This window comes from Labeo rohita, unplaced genomic scaffold (assembly GCF_022985175.1).
Source record: "Labeo rohita strain BAU-BD-2019 unplaced genomic scaffold, IGBB_LRoh.1.0 scaffold_173, whole genome shotgun sequence".
Classification (NCBI taxonomy): Eukaryota; Metazoa; Chordata; class Actinopteri; order Cypriniformes; family Cyprinidae; genus Labeo; species Labeo rohita.
The window spans coordinates 1-23,492 of NW_026127923.1; the positions used below are offsets into that span (position 1 = coordinate 1).

The window sequence follows — 23,492 nt, forward strand, 5'->3', positions numbered from 1 at the left end:
GAACACAAAGTAACCACAGGTGTGCAAAGTGCGTGTCTGCTTTGGTGGCCAAAGTGATAAAGCAAGTGTACTGGTGTGGTAGTGATCTGGGTTTGAATCCAGTTTGTAGTGTTACATGCAGTGTTTAAATGTTTGTCCCCAGCGCTGTTACTGATGTTCTCTGGGTAAGCGAGTTAGCTGGTAGTCCGGGAATGTTAGTAAAAGATAAATTGTAAAGTTGTGCCATAATTTATAAACATTAATTCGTTTTATTAGAAGCACACAATAATGATGCTATTAGCACACTTCCAGTTTACTTGGAATGCCTTTGCCATGAATTTTAAAGTTATTAAAAGTAAAGGATAGTATGATCTCAGTTTGTTATTAGTTTATTTGAGTGTTAACATGAACACTGAAGCAGTGTCAAAGTTAATGAGGTAATTAAGTGATTCATTGAGTGATGATTGAAAATTATTGAAGACACCAAAATGTTTACGTCACCATTATAGTGGTCAGTGTTAGCATTAGTTGGGCTCTTGACCCGTAGCTTTTTAATATTAGCTTTTGTTCAACTGTTTAGTTAAACTAGCCAGACAAGCCAAAGAGCAAAAGTCATGCAGTGGTGATAATTCTGTTTTAAAATAAACTTAATTTGAGCCACTGAAATCATTTAAAGTTTTATATCCTTTATTTATTGCAACTGCCTTGTGGTTTCACAGCAGAAAAAAAAATGATAAAGCCTGAATTTTTGTTTACATTTTAAATGGACTTCTTACAAGCTCCTCCGATCAAAAAAAAAAACGTTCAAAAGCTGTTCTTTTAGGCACACACAGACATCATGAATCAGCATATGAATCTCAAAAATGGTGACAAACAGCATATTCAGAAACAGATCAACTCTAAACATCACGGAAATCATCAGCTCATAATTTATTCATGCCACAATGCATGATGGGAGATATGGATGAGTTTTGATTGGCTACAACATAAGTTTTTGTTGGTCACCACTGTTGTGATTCTCATGCTGATTGTTGATGTCTGTGTGTCTAAATCTAAAAAAATGTTTATATTTTTTCCGGTCAAATAAATTTCAGAAACACCTGTCTGATTAAACCAACATAAACAAAACACAACTCACTTATTCTGATCGCTACTTCATGACTTTGTCAAAGCATAATCAAAACCACAGAATCTCATTTCTTCTGGTTTGTCTGACTGTTATAACTCAATTACAACACCCAAACAAAATCTAATATTAAGAAGTTACTGGTAAAGAGCTAAACTAATGCTAACACTCACCACTATAATGGCGACTTACAAAATTAGATTTTCTCCTTTTGGTGATTCTGCTTATTAACATCAGGCGTCTTTAATAATGGTCAATCATCACTCAATGAATCACTTAATTACCTCATGAACTGTAACACTGCTTCAGTGTTCATTTTAACACTCTTGAGTATGGACTCAAACTCCTGCGAGAGTTCATTTAACACTGGGCTTTTTGCTGTGTAGACTTTACCTTTTTTTTAGTTTGTCTTAGCTGATAAATTCAGGTATTCTTTACTCAGACATATAGGATAGAATCTACCCAAACAAACTGAGTGCAAATTGTTACATCAGTTTACCCCATTATATTGAGTAGATTCTATAGGTTGCTTTTACAGTGTAGTTTAACAGCTATGACACTGTTTTTAAAATCAAATCCTTGCATAGCTATTACTGGAAATACTGGCAACTAAAAATATTCTTAAAAAAAAAAAGCATATACAGTACATACATCGAAATTGGAAATAAATCAGTTATTTAATAAGCATCTGTGCTATTTTGTGTCCTAAACTTCTGAAACATTGGGGTCTCATATTTTACAGCAGTCAGTGCAGTTTGGGAAAGAAATCAATCAAAACTGTATGTCTGAAAATATTCAGATGTAACCCTCTTTGTAATTGTTAACATTTTCATAAGTAACTGTAATTTAACTATACATTGTTTCTCTCAGTAACTGTAACAGATTAGTTACAACTAGATAAAAAAGTTCATCAAGATAGACTTTAAGTTGGCTTGAGAAAGCCGGACCAGAAAGTTTGTAAAAGTTTGAAAAGTTTAAAAAGTCAAAAAATGTAAGAAGTTTTAAGTTTTCAGTCTGAAGTATTTTGAAGTTTTAAAGTTTGAAGACAATCTGCAGAGGTGTATATTCCAGGGGTCAGAAAGTAAAAGTCCTGCCATATATTTGTTCCACCCATGAACTGATGAAATGATTTCACCAGAGGTGGAACCAAGTCCTTCTGTTCAAGTCACAAGCGAGTCTAAAGTCAAATCCCAAGTCCTCAAAGAGTTAAAGGTAATTGATAATTAAGTGACTAATTAAATGATGATTGTGCATTAGTGATGAACACCTGCTGTTACTGACAATTACAGAGGATCAGATGTTGATGTTTTATTGGTTAAAATGATGCTACCATCATGGAGATCAGTGTTTGCTTTAGTTGGGCTCTTGACCCTTTTAGTAATTCAAAGTAAATAGCAATATTGTATCACAACAAGTGTTTGCACATTATTATTATGGTAGCACAGACTTAATTATCTTATTAACTTTAATTCTTTGAGGACTTGGGGTTTGACTTTAGACTCGCTTGTGACTTGAACAGAAGGACTTGGTTCCACCTCTGGTGAAATCATTTCATCAGTTCATGGGTGGAACAAATATATGGCAGGACTTTTACTTTCTGACCCCTGGACTATACACCTCTGACAATCTGTCAGATATATATATAAGATAGATAGATAGATATTAATGGTCAGATTATAGATAGACAGATAGATAGATAGATAATTAACATGTTGTTAGTATGATTGTAGCATTATTGCAAAGTTACTAGCATGCTTTTAACATGATTAGCAAGGCACTAGCATGTTGCTAGTCTGTTTCTAGCATGATTAACAAAGTTGCTAGCATGTTTCTAACATGATTAGCAAGTTGTTAGCATGTTGCTAGCATGTTTTTAGTCTGAAAACACCATTACTTTACTACCTACCTAAGTTTTATCTCCAAACGGAAAACAGCATATAGGGCTGCATAATAGAGTGCAGTAGAGGAACCACACACACACACACACACACAAAAGCTATATGACTATATATTTATTAAGCACACAAATATAAAATGTAATAGTTTGAAATTGTCTTACAGATACAGGATGCATTTTTACTTCGGTTGTACATTGTATCCTCATACATAACCGTGAAAAACACTTCTCATTTCAGGTGTTACTCTGTGGGATAAGAAATCACTGAGAGAAGATTTGGACAGTCGTCCACAGCCCATGACAGATTTGAAGTTCAGTAGCTCTGACTCTCTCTCTAGTAAGTCCAATCTCCTAGATGTAAGTGCTTCACTGAAGGCAAGCTTCTTGGGGGGGCTGGTGGAGGTGGGAGGATCTGCCAAGTTCCTGCGAAACACCAAATCCTCCAACCAACAGTCCAGAGTAACAATGCATTACAGTGAAACCTCGAGATTTGAACAACTCACTATGACTCAGCTGGGCGAGATCACCTACCCTCAGGTGTTTGACCAGAAAACTGCAACTCATGTGGTCACGGCTGTGCTGTACGGAGCTCAGGCCTTCATGGTGTTTGATCGCTCATTTGCAGAAGATGAAAACAAGCAGGAGATTGGGGGAGAACTAAATATCATGGTCAAGAAGATCCCTGGATTTTCCATTGAGGGAAAAGGAGCTGTAAAAATGACGGATGAGGATAAGAAGGTGGCTGAGAATATCAGCTGCACATTTCATGGTGACTTCCATCTTGAGCAGAATCCCACAACGTACATGGAGGCCCTAGACGTGTACAAGAAGCTCCCCACTCTACTGAAGGAGAATCCTCAGAATGCAGTGCCAATAAAAGTCTGGCTCTATCCTCTTTGTCTAGTGGATACAAAAGCAGCTCAGCTGGAGAGAGAAATCAGCACACGTTTGATTTCCAACATTGGAGATATGATGGAGGGGCTGTGCGAGGTAGAGAGGACATGCAATGACCTGTGCGGAAGAACAGAGGTAAATGTTTTCAGTGACATCAAAGAAAGGCTGTGCTTATTTCAGGATTCATTTAGCATTTACAAGATGGTGTTTTAGAAAGCACTAGCCAGGGTCTTGCCCGCCATTCGAGGAGGAGGTATGGAGAAACAATCCCTGGAAGACATCCTGAAGATACACAGCAGCTCCCCTTTTAATGCTGACTTACTTAACCAATGGTTAGATGATGCAAAGTCTGAACTGTACTTGTTGAATAATCACAGCAAGACACTGAATGAGATCAACATAGTAGATTCAGACGGGCTCAACGCCATCCTTCTTGATCCTGATATTCATGCAACATTGTGCTTGACCTTCACATCTCTAAAATATGAAGACCCATATCTTTCAACCCTGACAGCATTTCTAAAATCTGACAAGTTTAAAGAGCTTGATGGAAAACAAACCCTGCTTTCTGTGAGATCAGACATCAGGAAGTGGTTCAAAGATCCTGATGTCATTGTAAAGATGAGAGAGAACTTACATCTCTTCAAGAGATTTTCAGAGGCCAATAAAAATGAGAAGAGTGTCCGATTCATTATATCTGCCATCTCCAATCCCACCATTCCAGGCTCCTCCATCTATCTGTATGAAAATGGGAAACTGACAGACACAAAGTTCCAGCCCGTGTCCAAGCCGCCCCCACCAGTAGTGAAGAATGTCCTGGACTCAACTGTTTCCCTGAAACTGCAGAAGTCCCCAACTGGAGAAACAGTGAAGTACAGAGTGGAGTACAAGCAGATGAAAGCAGATTCTGGAGCTGAGGAACAGTGGCTTGTCATTGACACAGCTGATGAAGACTTCAGCCTTACTGAATTGTTATCTGGAAAGCAGTACCTGATCCGCTACAGGATACTGGGTAAAGTGGGAGTGAGTGAAGCCAGTGAAACTGTCAGTCCTACACTCACTTCAAGTAAGTGTCATCTGCACAGTGTTTTCTTTTTTATTTTAATTTCCTCAAAACATTTGCTGTGTTCAAACAATCAGCATTTAGAATTAAACAGGTGTAACCACCAAACTGTCCTGTTCACACAGCAGCATATTCATTATTTGAACAGCTACTATATTAATAACCACCCATTAGGTGTATTAGGTACATGGCGGGGATAGGACTTACTAACAAAGGCATAATCAAGATGACATCACTCAGCTGTGGGTGATGGTCAGGGTTTTGCTAAGTCACCAAGCATGTGTCCATTTCCTCTGCTGTCGAGTTTCTTTCTCTGAGTTATTACTGTCACCTGTATTAGGGTTGTGCTTGATACACAGCAAAATCCCCAGTGTTAATTTAACACTCTGAGTGTGGACACATATAAACACTGAAGCAGTGTTGAAGTTAATGAGATAATTAGGTGATTAACAAAGTGATGATTGATCATTATTGAAGACATCTGATGTTAATAAGCAGAATCACTAAAGGAGAAAACCAACATTTTTAAGCAACCATTATAGTGGTCAGTGTTTGCATTAGTTGGGCTCTTGACCCTTAAATCATCAATATTAGGTCTTGTTTGGCTGCAATTACTGAGTTATAACAGACAGACAAGCAAAGAGCAAAAGTCAATAAGATGGCATTGACTGTGCTTGACTTAATCATCATATAGTGACTTAAGAATTTGACATAGAATTTTCTTACAGATTACAAAAAAAACTGTGAACAAAAGATCAATCAGTTTTGCAATCAGTCATCATCAATCAGATGATGAAAAAAAGTTTATCTTAATTTAGACACACAGACATGAAGAATCAGTGTGAGAATCACAACGGTGACCATCAAAAAGCGTGTTGTAGCCAATCAGAACTCATCCATGACTCCCATCATGCATTGCGGCATGAATAAATTATGAGAGTTCAGAGTTGATCTGTTTATCTGAATATGCCGTTTGTCACCATTGTTGAGATTCATGGGCTGGTTCTTGATGTCTATGTGTGCCTAGGTGAAATACTTTTTTTTTTTTTTAAACAGGTTGTAAAAAAAAATCTTTCCAAGATGTATAGGAAGTGCTGGATCTTCTGTGGATTGTCAAGGTTATTACAATAAGCAAAAACAAACCTAATTTAGAGATTAGACTCTAGGTGATTTACATCAAACAATGAATATATTAAAACATAATCACCTGGTGACTTGAACTTTTGTCTTGTCTGGCTGTTTCAACTCAAATACAGCAGCCAAACAAAATCTACTATTAAAGATTTAAGGGTCAAGAGCCCAACTAATGCAAACACTGACCACTATAATGGTTGCTTAAAAATGTTGGTTTTCTCCTTTAGTGATTCTGCTTATTAACATCAGATGTCTTCAATAATGATCAATCATCACTTTGTTAATCACCTAATTATCTCATTAACTTCAACACTGCTTCAGTGTTTATATGTGTCCACACTCAGAGTGTTCAATTAACACTGGGGATTTTGCTGTGTATCTTTGACCAGTGGTCTTGGGTTTCTTGCCCAAAAATTGACAATCTCCTTCCTGAGTTGGGTTTATCAATAATTGTGTTAATGTTGCAAGTTGTTCAAAGCTGTTCAACGTTGGTTGGTTAAGCTTACTTCAGGGTGACTGGCGCCAAGGTATCATGGACAGATTTATGACGTGGTCTGGTTAGTCTGGGCCTCTTTGTGGAATTTGGCTCGTTGGTTTTAACAATGTTCTGATCAATGTTCTGGTCTGATTTGCTCTGATACCCTACAGGTATCATAAGTGAGTATAACTCACAATATATGTAGTAGTAGCTTGATGTACAAATGGCAGAGATGTGTGGTAAAGATCAATTAATGACGTAATCAAACAGACAAAGAACACCATAAATTAGTAGCAGAATTGGTATCAATTGGTATTAATAACAGGGTTGGTATCATCTGAAGATCTCTGTAGGGTTGGGATTGGAATCTCTGCAATCACCTTTCCTAATAACGTACTAGTTAGCAAGTTTAGTGGCTAAACGCGGCTAAATGCACCTGAAGTAACAGGCTCGTCACTCCACAGAGAGAAGAGAGGGGTGGGGTGAGCAGAGCTCATTTGCATTTAAAGGAACAACCCCTTAGAATGAGATGATTTTTGCAGAGCTGATTTTGACAAGGTAAAAAGGGTGTTGTTTTACAAAGCCATTGACAATTTTTAACCAAAGTATATTAGAGACTTTTCATTAAGACCCTAAAGAATCATGTCAACTTGTGGAAAATGGGCATCCAAATGACCCCTTTAAATAACTCCAAAAACAGCATTTTCAGTTTTACTTATTACATACCAGATTAACTTGTTTTTTAGACAGATTTCCCTTTAGCTGCTGTACCTGTGTTTATTAAAACAAAAACAACACGAAAAATATCATCACATGATGTTGACTTAGTCTAATCTGTGGTTTTAACTTATTACAGCAAAACAATGCTCCTACAGATTGAAATCCACACAAATATCAAGAATCAATGATGACATGCTTGCAATGCATTCTGGGAGCCCTGGATGAGTTTTGTATGATGCACCCAGAATGCATTGCAGCATGAAGCATGTCATCATTGTTGAGAATCATACACTGATTCTTGGTGTCTGTGTGTGTCTAAGTATTCAGTAGTTTTAAATGGTTTTTGAACAATGTTTTGAAATTTACAGACATAATTACAGATCATTTAATTAAAACTCCACTGGATCTTATGCTGTTTTAATGCATTTCTATAGTCACTAATATGAAATTAGTTGCATAGATTAAGCTCTATATGAGATCAGATCATTGAAGTTCAGCTTCATTAAATAAATCCAAAAACAGTATTACCAGCTTCACTTATTGTGAACCAGATAAATTATTTTTTCAGCAAGCAGCTAACATCCTCTGATCATATTCTTTTCTGGCTGTATTCGCCATAACAAACATAGTTGCAGCAACTAAAGACAAACATTGAGACAAAAGTCAAATTGCCCAACTATAGAAAATGCTTTTTGCCATAATGGTGATATCAAACCAAACTATTACTTTCAATAAAAACTTGTGTCAATGTATGACAGAAATAAAACCAATCTGGTTTATAATAAGTGAAGCTGCTAATGCTGTTTTTGGAGTTATTTAATGACACTGGAGCTTGACATCAAACAAAGGCTGAGTTTTCAATTTCAACAAAAATGTGACATCTGAACAATGTAAGTCCACATCTAGTGTGATGGGAATCTTTATTAGACTGAACATTTGTAGAATGACAAAATTATAGTTGAAGATATTTGATTAATCTCACAGCGCTGTGTGTGTTTGTGTTTGTTTACTGACTGAATGTGACTCTGTTCATTGATTTCACAGTTACCAACTGGACCAGGAACGACTTCCTACAATGTAAGTCACTAAGAAAACATTTTAATCTTATAAATGATTTGAATAATGACACACACACACACACACACACACACACACATGTGTACACACACACACACACCCACCCTATTTCCAAGAAAAACTTTATTTCAAAACATTCAGCCATTTTGGGAAACCTGGGGCATTCCATAGGTGTAATGGTCAAATTTTTTCCTTCCCACCCCCCTAGACAAAACTGTGATCGAACGGTTATCTCTCACGGACGGCAGCTGCTGCAGCTCTGTCAGAATCCGGCTCTGTACATTGTCAATGGAAGACCATGAGGAGACTCACTCGGTCGGTTCATCTATAGCTCAGCTCTTGGTAGCAGCACAGTTGATTATGCAATCACAGATCTCGATATTTCTTCTTTAAGAGCATTCAGTCAAACCCTTGAAACCTTTCTCAGACCACAGCCAGATCACCCTCTATATTAAGCAATCTGAAACATTACCCAGTCCTATTAGCACACCATATCAAATGCATACAATTATGTTATTTAAATGGACAGAAAACAGTAGCACTAATTACATTAATGCTATTGAATCTTCAGAAATACAGTCCCTCTTACATTCTTTCCAAATACAGGAATACCTTAAAAATCAATTTGGCATCAATCAAGCAGAGAAAGATATGCATTATATATTCTACAAGACAGCACAAAGAAGTAATATGACAATTATAAAACCAAAAACTGTACACTGACAGATGGTTTGATTCAGACTGTAAGGCTCTGAGAAAAAAAAACTCTGTCAATCAGGAAAACCAGAACCTCCGCCTTCATTACTGTGAGTCACTAAGGCAAAAGCTACACTCCACCGGAAAAGAGCTAAATTTCTACAGGACCAGTTTGAAGAAATCAAAAAATCAATCAATTCAAATAAATTCTGGGATAAATGGAAAGTGTTATACAAGTCAAATCAAGAAGATCTGGCTATCCAAGATGGAGAGATATGGAAAAATAATTTTCAAGAACTATATAGTTTAACTGAAGTTCAAAACTCTGATAAAAATGAAAAAAATAAAAAACTAGACATTTTGGAAAAATCAGTTAAAGCTAACCAAAACCCCTTAGATTTCCCCATCACAATGAAAGAGCTGGGAGATAAATTGTGAGGCCTCGAGCCCAAGAAAGCCTGCGGTGTTGACGGCATCCTGAACGAGATGAAATCATCCTGAAACTCTTCAATGATGTTCTGTGTGTAGGGTTCTTCCCTGAGATCTGGAACCAGGGCCTCATCAACCCGATTTACAAAAAATGGAGACCCCAACAACTACAGAGGCATCTTGTGTGAACAGTAACCTGGGCAAGGTCCTCTGCAGTATCTTAAACACAAGTCTTTTAGACGTCCTTATAAAACACAATGCCTTGAGTAAACGTCAAATTGGTTTTCTCCCAAAATGTCGCACATCTGATCACATCTTCACATTGCAGTTATTAATTGATAATTATATAAAAGCAAAAGAAATATTTTTGCTTGTTTCATAGATTTTAAGAAAGCATTTGACTCAATCTGGCATGATGGATTATATCTTAAACTAACTGACAGTGGTATAGGGGGGAAATTCTATGATTTGATCAAGTCAGTGTACTCAACCAGTCAATGTGCTGTCAAAATTGGAAACAAAAGAACTGAATTTTTTCATCAAGGGCGTGGAGTGAGACAGGGATGCAGTTTAAGCCCCACCCTCTTCAACATTTACATCAATCAATTGGCTAATTCACTGGAACACTCCCCTACTCAAAGTTTCACTCTACATGACACAGAAATGAAGTGCCTCCTCTATGCAGACGACCTGGTTCTCCTGTCGCCCACTAAAGAAGGGCTGCAGGACAGCCTAAACCTATTGGAGAGTTACTGCCAGTCCTGGGCCCTGACAGTAAAGCTCCAAAAAACTAAATCATGATCTTTCAGAACCGCTCCAGACCTCAGGGACAAACACACACATTCACACTATCACACAGAACCACTGAAACCACAAAAACATCCACTTATCTCGACCTAAAAATCACCTCAACAGGTAACTTTACTTTGGCTGTAAAGGAGCTCAAAGAAAAAGCTCACAGGGCTTTCTGTGCCATTAAAAGATCAATTAAAACTGACATTCCAGTCCAAATCCAGTTCAAACTTTTCAAATTAATAATTGTACTAAAAATTGTGCAACAAGTTTACTTATTTAGTAAACTATCATTTTTTTTCTCCCTTTTTCTAAAGTCCTTCCTTTAATTTTGCTTGTTCAAATTGCTTCAATTTCAATTGCTCGATTGTTCCAAATTACTATCTGTTGTATATGTTCTCTATTTTCTGTTTATGCTTTGGCAATGCAAAATGTGCTTTTGTCATGCCAATAAAGCTTTTTGAATTGAATTGAATTGAATTGAATTGAATTGAATTGAATTGAATTGAATTGAATTGGATGGGTTATGAGATAAGATATAGAAAATAAAAAATAATAAATATAAAATATTAAATTAAAACTGATTTTAAAAATAATAAACATAACAAATAATGGCACATAATTGACACAGGACAGAAATTGCAAGTACACTTCCTGTCATTCTTGCAGGAATGTAATATAAAACAACAATGCAGGAACAATCATACATTTTCTCTGGGCAAAAACATTATCTCAGTGACAGAAGGACAAAATGTTGGGAAAAAGATTAATATGGATGTAGCCTATAATATCTACATTAATAAAACAATCATTCCTGCTACTATTACTCAGTTGCTATAGATGAGTATAGGATATATGAGTATATGAGTAACAGGACTGAGATTTTAGAATAAAATAAGCAAATCCATAAAGTATAGCCACATCGAGTACGTACTAATATTATGAAAATACTTTAAGTAACTTTAATATTTTAAGTAACATCTAAGAAGTAATTTAGGTAACAGGACAGAATATTTATATTGACGCTCCCTGCTACAGTTACAATATCATCAAGATACAGAAAAGAAAATCAGACCACATGCTTTCAGTCATTTGATTGCCTTCAGAAGATCCAGATCCAAAATGTGCCTTGTGAAATTTTCCCAGTTTTTCAGAGGGGGGAATGTGTTAGAGTATGTGTAATGTGTACTTCATCTAAAATATTATAGATTTATTTTGAAATAAATGTATTTAAAGCACCCCAGCAGGCACACAACGTCATATGACGTTAATATTAGGTTAGATTTAGGTTGTGACGTCAGGTGACCAAAATTCAACGTCTAGCCAGCATCTAAGGACAACGTTATTTGACGTCCAATAACGACGTCAAATGATGTTGATATTTGGTTGATTTTAGGTTGTGTTGAAAAGTGACCAAAATCCAATGTTGAGCCAACATCTTAAACCAACGTCATATTGATGTCAAATACTGACATTTATTCGTCAGGTATGGCAAACAAAATCCAACGTCTGATAGACGTCATAGTGGTAACGTCCACACAACATCAAGCTTGAACATCATTAGACGTTGATATTTGGTTGTTTTTAGGTTGCGTTGTCAGAGGTGTAAAATCCAGGTTCGGTGAGTAAAAGTCCTCCCCAGTATTTAGTTCCAATCACCGGGATTTGCTAATTAGCACAGTTTTTTTAACCAGGAGGACAGAGATTGGACCAAAACATTTCTTTCTCAAGTCTCAAGGCAAATCCCAAGTCCTCAAAGAGTTAAAGTTAATGAGATAACTGAATGATGATTGTGCATTAGTGATGAACACCTGCTGTTATTACAGAGGATCATATGTTGACGTTTTACTGGTTAAAATGATGTCACCATCGTGGAGATCAGTATTTGCTTTAGTTGGGCTCTTGACCCTTGACTCCTGGGTTAGATCTTTCTCTGTTACAATGCATATGTTGTTGTAAAGCAGTGAGATCAGAGCTTTCATATGGTGAGATGATCATCAAGAGCTTATATGAACACATACAAAATAACTTTCTTTACTTCTTATGTTAAGATTTTAAAGCTAAAATCAAAACTACCGCAGGTTAAGCACCTATGATGTTCTTCTAACAGTTATAGTGAATAAATTTAAAACTTGTATAATGCATGAAACATTTTTTAACATCTGTACTACTTAGACACACACAGACATCAAGAACCAGCATATGAATCTCAGCAATGGTGACAATCAACAAAACGCTTCATGCTGCAAAGCATGTTGAGTAACAGCATAGTAAACACTCCCATCATGCACTGCAGTATGACTAATTACTGTCACCACTGTTGAGGAGCGTATGATAAGTGTTAATGTCTTAAAGCCTGAGCTGATGCAGTTTTTTTTTTCCAATACTGAACCATTACAGTGATGTTTGTTTAATAGGGTTTTTTTACTGCAGTTGTACAATAGCTACATGTAACTCAATAAATCAAAGAGAGAGACCTCTTCATGATGCTTATCCAAATGAGTTCTATGGAGAGAGTGTGAGCTAATCTGCTGCTGCAAGCGGTCAATTCAGCATTGCACAAATGTTTGCAGTAAAACAGTATTGAAATTACTTTAAATTACTTCAAGAGTCAAGAGACAATCTAAAGCAACCCTTGACCACAATTATGGTGACATTGTGTTTTTTTCTTGACCAATAAAAAATCAACATCTAAACCTCTTATAATTCTTAATAAGAGATTCTGCAGACATGAAATAAAGTCAGTCTGGTTAGTAATGAGTGAAGCTGGTGATGCTGTTTGTGGAGATGTTTAATCAGATTTTGAGAGATGAAATGTTTTTTGTTTCAGTTGATTCAAGTCAGTTGTAGTTCTTGTGTTTCTCTTTTTTTCAGTGGTGCTGCTTGTTAACAGCAGATGTTCATCACTAACACAATCATCATTCAGTTATCTCATTAACTTTAACTCTTTAGGGGCTTGGGATTTTACTTGAGACTTGCTTGAGACTCAAAAGGAAGGACTTGGTCCAATCTCTGTCCTCCTGGTTGAAAAACTGTGCTAATTAGCAAATCCAGGTGATTGGAACAAAATACTGGGGAGGACTTTTACTCACGGAACCTGGATTTTACACCTCTGTGCGTTGGAAAGTGACCAAAATCCAACGTCGAGCCAACATCTTAAGCATTGGACATTGACGTCGGCCTGACGTTGGGTTCTGACGTCAACCCGATTTTCATTTCCAACCAAAATGCAACGTCTGATAGACGTCATAGTGGTTGGGGTACAACGTCAATCTGACGTCATGTTGACGTCCTGTGCCTGCTGGGACAGATGGGATATGTATGTACACAAAAATGCAAAATTAAAATGATTTCTGAAGGATTTTAAACATATTTCATGTTAAAATGTAGCGTTAGACACATGTAGAAATGCTATTGTTACGATACGAGTGAGACGAGAGGCGAGCGGATCCACGTGCAAGCTTTTATTAGAAGGACGAGACAGATACATGGTCAGGCAGGCAGGATCAAAACAGTAGCGAGCATTATCCATAGGGGCGATCCGAGAGAGAATAGTCCAATAACCAGAGCGAGAGTCCAATAGACAGGCGGCGATGAGTCGTAAACGATAAACCAGGCGCGAATACAAACTAGGAACACGGGGACTAGGAAACTAGGAAACATAGACCAGATAACAACAATACAACACTCCGTGCAGTGTACAAGAAAGTCCGGGGTTTTATAGAGCGCCTGATTGGTCACGGGGGCTGACGCAATCAGCGCGGTGGAGGATGGGAGATGCAGTCCAAAATGCAAAGCAACAGTCAGAGAGCATGAAAAGGTGAGAGTGACATCTGGTGGTGGGTAGTCCGTAGAACACCGACCAGATCCATGACATAGCCCCCCCCCCCAAGGAGCGGCTTCCAGACGCTTCAACCGAATAAGCAGAAAAAACAGTCCAGGGGAGCGGTGGGGGGGCCAGGAGACTGAGGCAGAATCGGCTGGGCAAAGGCCCTCCAGGGTGGAGCTGGAGGCGGGGCAGGAGGCGCAGGAGCCCTCCAGGGCGGAGCTGGAGGCGGAGCAGGAGGCGCAGGAGCCTTCCAGGGCGGAGGCGGAGCAGGAGCCCTCCAGCGCGGAGCTGGAGGCGGAGCAGGAGGCGCAGGAGCCCTCCCGGGTGGAGCTGGTGGCAGAGCAAAAGGCGCAGGAGCCCTCCGGGGTGGAGCAAGAGGCGGAGCAGCCCTCCAGGGCGGAACAGGAGGCGGAGAGATTCTTCTTCACATGAAGAATCAGTGTGAGAACCACCACAACGGTGACCATCCAAAAATCATGTTGTAGCCAATCAGAACTCATCCATGACTCCCATCATGCATTGCAACATGAATAAATTATGAGTTGAATTGTCTTCATAATTTATTTTATTCTTACTATTTTCATTAGTTTTTGTTGTTTTTATGTGACTTTTTAGTAGCTTGTTTTGTGATGTTCAGAGTTGATCTGTTTATCTGAATATGCCGTTTGTCACCGTTGTTGAGATTCATACAGTGGTTCTTGATGTCTATGTGTGCCTAAACAAATGGTTTTGGCTTGTAAGAAATTCTTCCAAAATGTATATTAAAGAAAAATGGACAGGATCTTCTGTTGTAGAATCATAAGGCTGATGTTAAATATTCACAATAATTATTTGACTGAACTACTTTAGAAACTAATCTCTGAATTATAGTTCCTTTATTGGAAAATAACTAAATGAGATTAGACTCTAAATTGAGTTCAGTGATTCAGGTCAAGTAATGATTAGGTTAAAACATAACCATCATCCCCTGTTGACTTCTGTTCTTGGCTTGTCTGGTTGTTTTCCCCCCAAATAAAGCAGCCAAACAAAATATAACTTTAAATATGTAAGGGTCAAGAGCCCAACTAATGCAAACACTGACCACTTTAATGGTTGCATAAAAAATTTGATTTTCTCCTTTGGTGATTCTGCTTGTTAACATCATGTGTCTTCAATAATGATCAATCATCACTTCGTTAATCACTAATTATCTCATTAACTTTAACTCTGCTTCGGTGTTAATTTAACACTCTGATTTTAACACTTTACACTCTTGAGAGTGGACTCAAATAAACTCCCTGGAGAGTTAATTTAACTCTGGCCTTTTTGCTGTGTACAGCCGTAGCTGACACCTCAGGAGGTATTGGCGCGACTTCTCCGACCGAGGGGAGCTCTGGGGCAGGCTTGTGACCAGACGGGAGCTCTGGAGCAGGCTTGTGACCAGACGGGAGCTCTGGAGCAGGCTTGTGACCAGACGTGACCGCAGGAGTTGGCTGGCGAACAGATGTGACCTCTGGAGCGTAGTGTGCGGCCCAGATGCTGAGGATGGCGGTTGCCATCACACTGGCAGACATGATGTGACAAAGCTCTGGGCGGTCAAACGAAACGCGACTTGACTCTGGGCGCTCAGACGAGACGTGACTTGACTCTGGGCCGTCAGGCGGGACATGGTGAGGCTCTGGACAGATAGACGAGATGTGTCGGGGCTCTGGAAGGTCAGACGAGACGTGACTTGGCTCTGGAACAGCAGTAACTTCCTTTGGCTTATGAAGATCAGCTGTGGTTTGACTTAGTTCGTGGAGATTGGCCGTGACTTGACTTGATTCGTGAAGCTCAGTAGTGAACTGACTTGACTCTTGGAGATCAGCAGTGACCTGACCTGGCTTGTGGAGATCAATGACTTTACTTGACTCAGGAACCAAGGCTGTGACTTTGCTAGACTCAGGAACCACGGCTGTGACCTTGCTTGGCTTGGCTGGAACAGCTGTGCCTTGACCTGGCTTGGACGGAACAGCTGTGACTTGACTTGGCTTGGACGGAACAGCTGTGACTTGGCTTAGCTTTAGTGCAACAGCAGTGACGTGACTTGGCTTGGCTGGAACGGCTGTGACGTGACTTGGCTTATTAGGAACAGCAGCTGTGACATGACTTGACCTTGCGGGAACAGCAGCTGTGAAGTGACATGACCTTGCATGAACAGCAGCTGGTGCAGGTTCAGAAGAAGCAGACATGACGTTAACAGGCTGTGGCTTGGCCGACGTGGTGTGAGCGGGCGCTGGCTTGGTTGACGTGGTGTGAGCAGGCGCTGGCTTGGCTGACGTGGCGTTAGTGGCCATCTTGTACGGTGGTTCTGGATGCTCGGGTGAAACGTTGCTTGACCTTGAAGGAACGACGCCCGTGACCCTGCTTGACTCAGGAATGACGACTTTGGTTTGACTGGACTTGGAAGCTTGACTAGACTCGGGAGCTTGACTGGACCTGGAAGCTACAGCTGTAGCCTGATTTGACTCTGGAGCAGCGGCTGAAGCTTGACTTGGCTCTGGAACAACAGCAGCAACTTGGCTTGGCTCATGAGGATCCGCTGTAACAGGACTTAACTCCTGAACAACATGGCTTGGCTCAGGAACAACAGCTGTAACGTGACTTGACTCAGGAACAACACCTGTAACGTGACTTGACTCGTGAACAACAGCTGTGACTTGGCTTGACTCGTGGGGAACAGCTGTGACTTGGCCTGACTCTGTGTCTTGACTTGACTCTGGGGTAGCCGCCGCGGCATGAAGGAGCGCCATTTTTGCTGCCCATACCGTCACTAGAGGGGTGTCCAGCACGTGGGCCATCATGACCACAGGTGGCGTCCGGGTGCTGACCACAGGTTCTGTAATGGCGGCCATATTGTGGAGTGGCTTGGAGACGGCGGCCATCTTGTGCAGTTGCTTGGAGACGGCGGCCATCTTGTGCAGTGGCTCTGGCGTGGCAGCCATCTTGTGCAGTGACTCAGGAAACACAGCTGCAATTTGACTTGACTTGGGAACTTGACTAGACTAAGGAAATACAGCTGCAACTTGACTTGACTCAGGAAACGCAGCTCCAACACTATATGGCTCTGGTATGGCAGCCGTGACTTGACAGAGCTCTGTCTTCGCCGCCATCTTGTGCGCGGGCTCTGCTGACGCCACCATAGCATGAGCGCGCTCCAACACGGCCGCCATTTCACGAGCGATCCAGGCGGTAAACTTGTTTGTGCCGTCGTGATCCGGCGTGACCACCAGTCTGCGAGAGGGATGCGCGGCTGCCATGTCCGCGTTGTCGCGTTCCTCTTTCGCTACCCCCACGGTACACGGCGAACCCGCACACAGCAACGCAAAGTTCATAAATGCGGCTAATGATGAGCGCGGACCCTCACGTCTCACTCTCGCTCTTAGCGGCTCATTGACGCCATCGGCAAACAGTTCAATAATAATACAGTCCGGGAGGGTAGAATAGTTTGAAATGGCCAAAAACTCACGGATGTATTGTTCGAGTGTACGTTGTCCCTGTTTGATCCTGGCTAAAATCAGGTCTGTGTCCACATCGGAAGATTGTCCGGGTGAAAAGCTGCTGGATCCTGTTGTGACGGAGTGTTCTGTTACGATACGAGTGAGACGAGAGGCGAGCGGATCCACGTGCAAGCTTTTATTAGAAGGACGAGACAGATACATGGTCAGGCAGGCAGGGTCAAAACAGTAGCGAGCATTATCCATAGGGGCGATCCGAGAGAGAATAGTCCAATAACCAGAGCGAGAGTCCAATAGACAGGCGGCGATGAGTCGTAAACGATAAACCAGGCGCGAATACAAACTAGGAACATGGGGACTAGGAAACTAGGAAACATAGACCAGATAACAACAATACAACACTCCGTGCAGTGTACAAGAAAGTCCGGGGTTTTATAGAGCGCCTGATTGGTCACGGGGGCTGACGCAATCAGCGCGGTGGAGGATGGGAGATGGAGTCCAAAATGCAAAGCAACAGTCAGAGAGCATGAAAAGGTGAGAGTGACATCTGGTGGTGGGTAGTCCGTAGAACACCGACCAGATCCGTGACCGCTATATTGTCAGTGTTTTTGGTAGTTTTGGTAGTATATAATGTCCATGGGACAGAAATGGCACCCATTCTGTGGAATGGCCCTTAAAACATCCAGTAACTTTCGTGTTAGTCTAAAAACAGCTTATATTGCAGTCAAGCTGCTAAAACATTTCATTTTTGTCACATTGTGACGTCACAGTGCGATGAAGCCCGTCTCTGCTGGAGAAGATCAATATGTGCTTCTACATCACTGCCTCTCCCAGATAATAAACGTGTTCCAGGAACGTTTTGCTAACATTCAAACTAAGTTATGAAAAGATGATTTCTGAATGTTTTGTAAGCGTTCAAACCGTCCTACCGTTGTCAAAACGTTATGAGAACCTGATATTTGAATGTTTGAAACACCCATATTTTATGTTAATTATACAAACGCTGGACAAAACCTTTGTTCCCTTTGATCTTTTACACCTGTTATGACAGTGTTATTGTGTGAACAGTCAGTGTAAATCCCCTCCAAACAGGAAGTTGCCGTCATCCTCACGACCGCTGTGATTAGACTGTATGGATTATGTAGCATTATAGAGGCCTGTAGTCCAAACTACCAAACGCTAAATTACTACAGTAAATTAGAAAAGTGTCATTTTTACATCAGAAAATAACAGAAAAATGTTGGAAGGACTTTGTCAAATTCTCGCTGCTGTTTTGCACATGTGTGTCAGTCGTGTGTCAGAGCGCAGCAGCTGCAGTAAACAGTCAAATACAGTTAGGACTACACTCTAAAAAATGTTGGGTTGTTTTTTTAACCCAACTGCTGGGTTAAGCCTGTTGGGTCATTTAGTTGGGTTGTTTTTGTGTTGGGTTGTTTTTGTGTAACCCAACATTGGGTTACTGATTTTATCCAATCAAGTGACAGTTAAGAGAGTAAGCCACTCCCCCTACTCGACGAGCCAAGCGCTACACTGTAAAAGCAACCTATAGAATCTACTCAATATAATGGGGTAAACTGATGTAACAATTTGCACTCAGTTTGTTTGGGTAGATTCTATCCTATATGTCTGAGTAAAGAATACCTGAATTTATCAGCTAAGACAAACTAAAAAAAAGTCTACACAGCAAAAAGCCCAGTGTTAAATGAACTCTCCCGGGAGTTTGAGTCCATACTCAAGAGTGTTAAAATGAACACTGAAGCAGTGTTAGAGTTCATGAGGTAATTAAGTGATTCATTAAGTGATGATTGACCATTATTAAAGACGCCTGATGTTAATAAGCAGAATCACCAAAAGGAGAAAATCTAATTTTGTTATTATAGTGGTTAGTGTTTGTATTAGTTTAGCTCTTTACCAATAACTTCTTAATATTAGATTTTGTTTGGGTGTTGTAATTGAGTTACAACAGTCAGACAAACCAGAAGAAATGAGATTTTGTGGTTTTGATTATGCTTTGACAAAGTCATGAAGTAGCGATCAGAATAAGTGAGTTGTATTTTGTTTATGTTGCTTTAATCAGACAGGTGTTTCTGAAATTTATTTGACCGGAAAAAATATAAACATTTTTTAGATTTAGACACACAGACATCAACAATCAGCATGAGAATCACAACAATGGTGACCAACAAAAACTTCTGTTGTAGCCAATCAAAACTCATCCATATCTCCCATCATGCATTGTGGCATGAATAAATTATGAGCTGATGATTTCCGTGATGTTTAGAGTTGATCTGTTTCTGAATATGCTGTTTGTCACCATTTTTGAGATTCATATGCTGATTCATGATGTCTGTGTGTGCCTAAAAGAACAGCTTTTGAAAGTTGTTTTTTTTTGATTGGAGGAGCTTGTAAAAAGTCCATTTAAAATGTAAAAAAAAAAATTCAGGCTTTATCATTTTTTTTCTGCTGTGAAACCACAAGGCAGTTGTAATAAATAAAGAATATAAAACTCTAAATGATTTCAGTGGCTCAAATTAAGTTTATTTTAAAACAGAATTATCACCACTGCATGACTTTTGCTCTTTGGCTTGTCTGGCTAGTTTAACTAAACAATTGAACAAAAGCTAATATTAAAAAGCTACGGGTCAAGAGCCCAACTAATGCTAACACTGACCACTATAATGGTGATGTAAACATTTTGGTGTCTTCAATAATTTTCAATCATCACTCAATTAATCACTTAATTACCTCATTAACTTTGACACTGCTTCAGTGTTCATGTTAACACTCAAATAAACTCCCGCGAGAGTTCATTTAACACTGGGCTTTTTGCTGTGTAGACTTTATCTACTTTTTTTTAGTTTGTCATAGCTGTTAAATTCAGGTATTCTTTACTCAAATATATAGACAAACGGAGTGCAAATTGTTACTTCAATTTACCCCATTATATTGAGTAGATACTATAGGTTGCTTTTTACAGTGTACCTTCTCTTTGATTATTGTTTATTTTCTTTATTAAATATTTCAGGTTTGTTTTCAACCAGCAACGTAGTATTTTTTTGTCAATAGTCTAGGTAAATAAAACAACCCAAAGTGTTGGGTCAAAGATTTAACCCAACAAGTTGGGTTAAAATAACCCAACGCTGGGTTTGTCCATATTTGACCCATCGTTGGGTTACCAAAATAACCCAATTTGGGTTATTTTAACCCAGCGTTTTTTTAGAGTGTACAATAATACACATGAAAACATAAAACACATACATACATACATAAATAAATAAATAAATACAGTATAATAATAATAATAATATGCATACAAAATACCCACACAGGCAGTAGGGTGGGCTAAACATTGTGCAAATATGTTAAAGGACTCACAAATGAAGACAGTCTTAATTGCTTTCTTATTATGTAAATAAGCTGTTGTTTGTTAATCTGTGAGACACACAAGCTGTGTCTCATTTCGAAGGATGCGCCCTCCGGAGGTCGTATCCTTTGGAGGTCGCATCCTCTGTAGGATGCGTATGCGGAGTGTCCTCAAGCATAGAATTAAATGAGACGGCCTTCGTAGGATGGATCACTTTGCTATGACAACACACAGTCTACACTGGACTCGACAACTGTTGTGTCACGCCGCGGCCACCTAGTTGCGCTCTAACACTAATTAAATAAAGGAAAATTATTTCTAAATTTGTAAAAGTAATTTGAAAAGAATGTGTTTTTTACTTGTTTTATTTTATTGCATATTTGAGGAGCTGCAGCATAAGTACAACTGACATCTGTTACAGAAAATAGGAGAAGAAAAAAGGAGGACAAAAATGTATTAGTTTTACTTTTTATATATAAACACCACATCGTCGCTTGTGTTTACATCTGCCGGCATCGCAATTTATTTTCAAACAAACGACCGTTGGTTACGGCGACTCAAAGAATTGTGGGTTATCTGTAGCAGCGAAGGATACACCGCATGCATCCTCCGAATTCCTGTGAAAGGAGGACGCATTCGAAGGTCGCGTTTGGAGTGTCCTACTTGCTTTTCTGAAATGAGACAGCCTCTATGACGTATGTAGCCTTCGAATGCAGCCTCCGGAGGGTGCATCCTTCGTAATGAGACACAGCTACAGTGTTTGTGTTTCTATAGCAACCGGGACCTCTAACGGCAGCTGCAGTGACTTTACTAATCAACGATTGGCTCTTTCATTAAGAAGGCGGGGCTTCATGGCCATAATGAGCATTGCATGTTTCCCCATTCAAAACTATAGGAGTGACACGTGTCAGGTGTTCTATAGTCTTTGGTAATTCATGACTGAATTTTGACTTTTGTGTGAACTATCCCTTTAAGAGGTCCCTTTTAGTCCAGTGGGGTCGTTACTGTCGCTCGGCAACAGCTGCTGTCACTGTTGCTAGGAGACCAGAGATCTATCAACATTTCAACACTCTGACATAAATAACAATGATAACATTGATAAAACGTACATATGAGAGATAAAGAGTAATAAACATTCAGGTCCAGGCAGGTTTGTATGATTGTGTATGTAGTGATTTTATAGACTCATGTTATAGATGATGTGTTTGTGTGTCTGATTTAATGATTCAGTCATAATTCCTGATTCTGATGTGTTTTATCTCCATCAGATTCCCGTCAGTTCACTCCGGATCTGAACACAGTGCATAAACGCCTCCGTCTGTCTGAGAACAACAGAGTGATTACATGGACTGACACAGAACAGCCGTATCCTGATCATCCAGACAGATTTGATGTGTATTCTCAGGTGTTGTGTAGAGAGAGTGTGTGTGGACGCTGTTACTGGGAGATGGAGTGGACTGGAGATAATGGTGTGGATATATCAGTGTCATATAAGAGCATCAGCAGGAAGGGACGGGGTTATGAGTGTTGTTTTGGACGTAATGATCAGTCCTGGAGTTTGTTCTGCTCTCCCTCCAGTTACTCATTCAGACACAAGAACATAGACACTGTTCTCCCTGTGACGCCCATCAGCAGGAGAGTAGGAGTGTATGTGGATGTGAGTGCAGGAACTCTGTCCTTCTACAGTGTCTCTGACACAATGAGCCTCATCCACACAGTCCAAACCACATTCACTCAGCACCTCTATCCTGGGTTTGGGGTTTATAAAGGATCATTAAAACTGTGTTGGTGAATGAGAATAGACTGATGAGAGATTGTACCCATAATGCTTTGAGCTGATGATGAATCAGTAACAGTGAGATGTTATAGAGTCTCTTCACCACATGAATATGAACATGAATCAGAATAAATGTGTGTGATAAATCCTCATATACACTCTAAAAACAAATGGTGCTATATAGCACTAAAAGTGGTTCTTTGGCTCGTAATCATAGAGGAACCACTTTTAGTGTTATATGGCACCTGTCAAATGGTTCTATGTAGAACCATCAGATGTACCATACACAGTTAATGAGATAATTAGGTGATTAACAAAGTGATGATTGATCATTATTGAAGACACCTGATGTAAATAAGCAGAATCATCAAAGGAGAAAACCAACATTTTTAAGCAACCATTATAGTGGTCAATGTTTGCATTAGTTGGGCTCTTGACCCATTGAGTTGAATCTCAAGTCACCAGGTGATTATGTTTTAACATATTCATTGTTTGACGTAAATCACCTAGAGTCTAATCTTTAAATTAGGTTTTTTTTTTTTGCTTATTGTAATAGCCTTGACAATCCACAGAAGATCCAGCACTTCCTGTACATTTTGAAAAGATTTTTCTTACAACCTGTTTAAAAAAAAAAAAAAGTATTTCACCTAGGCACACATAGACATCAAGAACCAGCCCATGAATCTCAACAATGGTGACAAACGGCATATTCAGATAAACAGATCAACTCTGAACTCTCATCATTTATTCATGCCGCAATG

At 39.5% G+C, this 23,492-nt stretch overlaps 1 pseudogene; it reads left to right on the top strand.

Moving 5' to 3' along the window:
• The first annotated feature begins 3,221 nt into the window (after positions 1–3,221).
• On the top strand, positions 3,222–23,021 carry LOC127158838 (neoverrucotoxin subunit beta-like; annotated as a pseudogene).
• The last annotated feature ends 471 nt before the right edge of the window (positions 23,022–23,492 follow it).